The sequence below is a fragment of the Triticum aestivum genome, chromosome 4D (genome assembly GCF_018294505.1).
Source record: "Triticum aestivum cultivar Chinese Spring chromosome 4D, IWGSC CS RefSeq v2.1, whole genome shotgun sequence".
In the NCBI taxonomy this organism is placed as follows: Eukaryota; Viridiplantae; Streptophyta; class Magnoliopsida; order Poales; family Poaceae; genus Triticum; species Triticum aestivum.
In genome coordinates, this window is record NC_057805.1 from 362,209,007 (window position 1) to 362,215,053 (window position 6,047).

Here is a 6,047-nt window from a genome sequence, read left to right on the forward strand (position 1 = left end):
TACCGCAGAGCTGGAGAACTAGAATCCAGTGCCTGCCGCTGTTGCAACTTTAGAGACGCTCACCTCGAATGCCCTCTGCCACTCCAGATGACCCCCTATCGAAGCACCGGGACTCCTTGTAGATCTTCTCATTCCACGCCTCTGCAGTGGCGTGAGCTGTGGCCACGACGACGGTAAGACTCTTTGCATGCTCGACCAGGCGCTCCTCCTCCTCCCGTAGGAACTCAATGTAGCGAGCAAGGTCGCTGACGCACATGCGGGGCTCCACCTCCACCTCCCGCCTTCGGGCGGTGGTGGACGAGCGGGCGATGACCCCGACTGTCAACAGTGGGGCGGCAGCCGATGGGTGGCGTGGCGGCCACGACGTCCACCTCCTTCCTTCGGGCTGCGGTGGCGGAGCATGTGATGGCCACGGTGGCCGACAGTGGGGTGGCGGCCATGACAGCCACCTCCCGCCTTCGGGCCATGATGGCGGAGCAGGCGATGACCCTGGCTTTCGACGGTGGTGTGGCGGCCATGGCAGCAGACGGTCGGGTGGTGGCAACGCCAGCTGGCAACAGCTGCCGATGGGCAGTGTTGGTGGAGCGTGTGATGGGTGTTGTGTGCACACCCAACAAGGACGCCACGCGCAGTACACGATGCCGGGGACTGCGCTGCCGCTGCAGTGTAGCCTCCCAGCTGAAGCTGTCCTCTGATGACGGTGGAGTGGCTGAGCAACGACGATGGACCGGTGCCATTGGCGTTTGTGGGAGAAGCAAACGTGATAAGCTACAGGGAGGGAGGGGAAAATGCGAGGCAGGACTCGCCGGACGTGAGGGTTTATATAGCAGGCCAGTAAGCATTCGGGTTTTGAGGGGTTTTGCCGAGTCGGGCGGGAAGCTTGTGCGACCGTGTGAGGGAACCTGCGCGGTTGCGCGGGAACGGGCTCACCGATGATTCATTGGCGCCACTTTGAGCCACCGTTTGGCCAAAATAACGCCTGTGCTGTGCTCAAGCTTGCGCTCAAAGCGGTCTGCGGCAGCGGCGTGACAAGACATGCGAGAGGAGGACGAAATGATACATACATATACGATTAATAAAAAACGTTTGCGATTTAATTACCGACTACCTCCGTCCTGGTTTATAAGTCCTCTTTGTATTTTGTGCCAAATTTTGAGTAGAGATATAACTAATTAAATATGAATGCATGTCACCAAAAATTATATCATTGGATTCATATTTGAACATAGTTACCAATTATATTATTTTTTATAACATGCATTAACATTTTTAGTTAAATTTAAGGTCAAAATTTGGCACAGAATATAAAGGGGACTAATAAACCAGGACTGAGGTAGTAGCACGCGGCCGCTCTCTACACAGCGTCGTGAACGATTGTTCGACCACTGTGTGATGTGGAACATGACGTAGTTTCACATCATGCTGCCGGCTCGCAACTGCCAGCCTACTTGTAGACGACCATTCCCTACGTGTTCAACTGCTCTATGCGTGTGGTTGCTCGCGATTGAGGTGGCCGTGGCGCGCTCTACTCTCTCGTCCCTCCACACGCTCTACCCTCGTCCCTCCGTGTGTGCTGCCAGCGTTTGGGGCCGGTGCATGATCGTACGTTCGTGCTGCCATCATGCATGCGGTTGCGCCGGGTGCGACACCATGATGCAGTTACCCACTGCAAAAAAACTGCCATGCGGACGTGCCGAGAATCCAGGCCGCCCGACCCCCATTTATTCCCGTGGCCATTTACCTTAACCTCTCGTGCCCCATGACACAATAAGCACACCCATGACGGCACATACATAGAGGATATCCAGTGGCTCCAATGGCGTTCCCAGTGAATGACGACGACAATGGGCGGCAGTTCACCACACATCACGGAGTGGACACCCACATGAGGGGGAAGGACCTCTCGGTAGTGTACACGAATGAGCCGGTCTCGGTGGAGAGGTCCATCCAAACTATGGAGCAGTTTCTTGCTGAGGACAAGTACCAAGTGGTTGGCTTTGACCTCGAGTTCATCGATGGTCATTTCGGTGAAAGTGCTAGTTATCGACTAGAGGGGGTGAATAGGCAATTTTTATGGAAGTCTTCAAAACATGGGAGTTTCGAAGACAAACAATAGAAATGAACCTATTGACATGTAGCGGAAGGTAGACTACACTAGACAAGCCATAGTCAAGCAAGTAATGAAGCTAAAGCACAAAGACTATTAACAGCTAGGTAGTATGGATCAGGATGGAAGATAGTATGAAGCCAAACAACAATAGTCGTCACATAGTGAAGTCAAACAGATAATTCAAGCAGGCCATGACTTCACGAAGACAAACTGAAAGTAAAGAGAGGGAGAAGATAGAACCAGTTGCTTGGTGAGGACAATGATTTGTTGGACCAGTTCCAGTTGCTGTGACAACTGTACGTCTGGTTAGGGAGGCTGAGATTCAACTCAGAAGACCGCGTCTTCACCTTATTCCCCTTGAGCTAAGGACACTTAGTCCTCGCCCAATCTCTCTGGTAAGTCTTCAAGGTAGACTTCCAAACCTTCACAGACCTCGTTATCGGCAATCCACAATGACCCTTGGATGCTCATAACGCGACGCCTAACCGGCTAGAGGATTCACAGTCCTCAAGTGTAACAAGTCTTCAGGTCACGCAGACAGAAAGACTTCAGTGATGCCAAACACTCTTTGGGATTTGGGTGTTTTGGGCTTTGTCCTCGCAAGGATCTCCCTCAAATGCTTCGGAGGTGGCTTGCTCTCAAACGACAAAAGCCGTGCACTAACTTCTGAGCAGCCACCAATTTATGGTGTAGGGGGTGGGCTATTTATAGCCACTAGGAAACCCGACCTGATTTGTCCGAAATGACCCTGGGTCACTAAGGAACTGACACGTGTCCAACGGTCAGATTTCAAACACACGCGGCAGCTTGACTTGGGCTACAAGTAAAGCTAACTTATCCGACTCTGGATAAGATTTGCTCTCATTGCCTTCGCTCGAAGACATAGGATTTGGTTGAGCATCACTTCAGTCACTCTGACTTTGTTCACTTGGACCCCACTTAACAGTACGGTGGTTCCTATGACTCAACAAAGAAGAAAAGGAAACTATGAAACAACTATGTCTTCGCACTCCATAGTCTTCACGTGAATGTCTTCTCGAGTCATAATCTTCGTTGTGAATATCTTCACATACCACCATTGACTTCAATGTCTTCACACATTTTTAGGGGTCCTCTCCGGTAGGTAAACCGAATTAATGAGGGACTACTACCTGTGTTATCCTGCAATTCTCACAAACACATTAGCCCCTCAACCAGGTTTGTCGTCAATACTCCAAAACCAACTAGGGGTGGCACTAGATGCACTTACAATCTCCCCCTTTTTGGTGATTGATGACAAACTGGTTGAAGTTTTCAACGGGGATAAAAGTATGTGAAAGTGTAAAGGATTGAGGTATTGTCTTCGTAAGTAGCAAAAGGCTCCCCCTGAAGATGTGCATATAAGAGTTTTGCTTTGGAATGGAAATGCACATGGCAGGTTGTACTTGTGGAGACCCTCTTCAACTTATGAAGACAATTCATCATGCATGATAAGGATATAACAAGGATAATTACATGCATAATGAAAAATGGACGTCTGCAAAATGACTTCGTGCGGAATTTATCATCGCATCACAGAATAGCAGAAAAAGTAGCAGATGACCATCAAGTTTAAGTGTTACAACTCAAAGAACCAAATGTATCAAAAGCGAGAGTTGTAAGCACTTGGCAAAGTATAGCAACCACCCATATGGACCCGCTTGAAGACTATCAACTCATATGCTTCTCCCCCTTTTGTCAGTAAGGACCAAAAAGGTTTGAAGACATAGAGCCTCTACTCGTTCCCGAGAGGAGTAGGTGAAGCAGCAAGGTCGTCGTTGAGGTTCGGTGGTGCAGAGGTACTTGGTGCAGTGTCGATATGCGGTGACGTTGTAGTTGGAGAAGTAGCATCATCTTCATCATCAATGACTCTTGCATTGGCAGTTGCCACAGAGGAGGAGTACTCAGAATCTTCGAGTGAGGGAGTTCGACGCAAGACAACATTCCTGGGAGGAGTGGAATCAAATTTTAATCATTCTGTGAAGTCATCTTGTTGAAGATCATCTTCAGAGCTCATCAATGTAAGACTCTTCCACGACCGCCGACAGGTTTCATGAGAGACAAATGCATTCTTGGTGGCAAGGTTGCGAATGCGATTAACATCCACCAAGAGGCTGTGCATCTGACGCTTCAGCCAGTCATGATGCTTATCCTGTTTCTGATGCAGAGCAACGAGAAGCTCTCGGTCATTGAGAACATGAGATCGCTTTCGAGGCCTTTGAGCAATGGTACTCTCAGTGGCTTCAGTATGGGCATGATAAGGTGCATGTGTATTTCCAGCCAAAGGATAAACACGAGTTGCAACAAGAACTCCTTCAATGGGTTGAGTGAAACTTTGACGATCGACATTGTGAAGATAAATTGGCTCCTTGGCAGGCTCTGGGTATATGGCTTCGATAGACATATCAACCTCTGGTAAGAAGATATTGTGATTGCGCGCAGAGGGCTGATAATTGACAGCAGAGTGAAGCTTGATGAGGCGCATTACCCATGGAGCATAAAACTTCAGACCAAATAAATAAGAGCTAGATGCAGCCAATGGCCTGATGAGGAAGTCTTGAGCATTGAAGCTGATGCCATTAAACATATAGAAAACCAATGTCTTCATTGCTCCTTCAAGCTTCGCTGCTGGAGAATGTCCTTTGACAGGCCATAGAGTTTGCCTGATAATATCATAAATAGTGCGGGGCAGATACTCTAGGTCTTCAACAAAGAATTCCTTTGGATATTCAGCGTCGCGTGGCAGTGGTTCATCATGCTCAGCATTTGGCTCATGTTTGGCTCAGGCTTCTGGAAGATGCTCTCGAAAGCATTGCGGTGAAGGTGACAACCAGGTTCATATAGTTCACCTAGAGTGGGCAAGGCAGTGAGCTCAATAATATCAAGAGCTTTGGCTTCGTGGTGTACATTGCCTGTCATCCACTCAAGGATCCATGTCTTCGGATCCCTGCACTACAAAAAAATACACTTCCGTGATGATACGTGTTTGTCACAGTAGGTCACGTTTTCTGTCATGCATGTACATCCATGACAAATTTATGACAGAATCAAGATAGTCATACCTGTGCTGTCGTAGAAGTGTTCCATGACATTACCAAAATTATCATCACGGAAGTGTCCACTTCCATGACGATAAATCGCACATCACAGAAGTGCTTTCGTCAAGGGTGACCGACACGTGGCATCCACCGTAACGGAACGCCGTTAAGCTATCGGGTCCGGTTTTGGATCCGATAACCCGTTAACAGCCCCGACCAATGGGGATTTTCCACGTGTAAAATCATCATTGGCTGGAGGAAACACGTGTCGGCTCACCGTTGGGACAGATGTCATCCACTCATTGGACCCAAAGCGCCTATGATACGTCGACACGTGGCACGGCCCAACAGAGGCCCATTCCTGTGAAAAGGCCGGCCCGTTTGACTTGGTCAAAAGGTGGCGGGCCGGCCCACGGCAAGCCTGTAACGGTCTGTTCGCATATAGCCCATTTACGGCCCGCTATCCCAGGGCCGTTTACGGCCTGATCTGAATTAGGCCCAGTAGCGTCAGTCTGGGCCGTCCAATATGATGTCCAGGCCCGTTTTTAACTTCTGGCCCATGTATGGCCCCATGACGTCTTTCGGCCCATATGAGGCCCTTTAGTAACTCTTGCCCCTTAACGGCACCGTGGTGAAACTGGCCCGCCAATGAACAGTGTATCACTTTATACCCATTAACGGCCCATTATTCCGTTGGGCCGTTTTCCAGCCCATGTTATCTTTCGGCCTTCTCGGGCCCATTATTCTTGGGCTCATTTCCAGCATTCGTTTACTTACGGCCCGTTACTGTCATTTTCTGCTTGTGGGCCAAATTCAGCCCATGGTTACAGTCGGCCCGTTTGTGGCCCGATACTACGTTGGGCCGTTTTCATGTCAAAAAA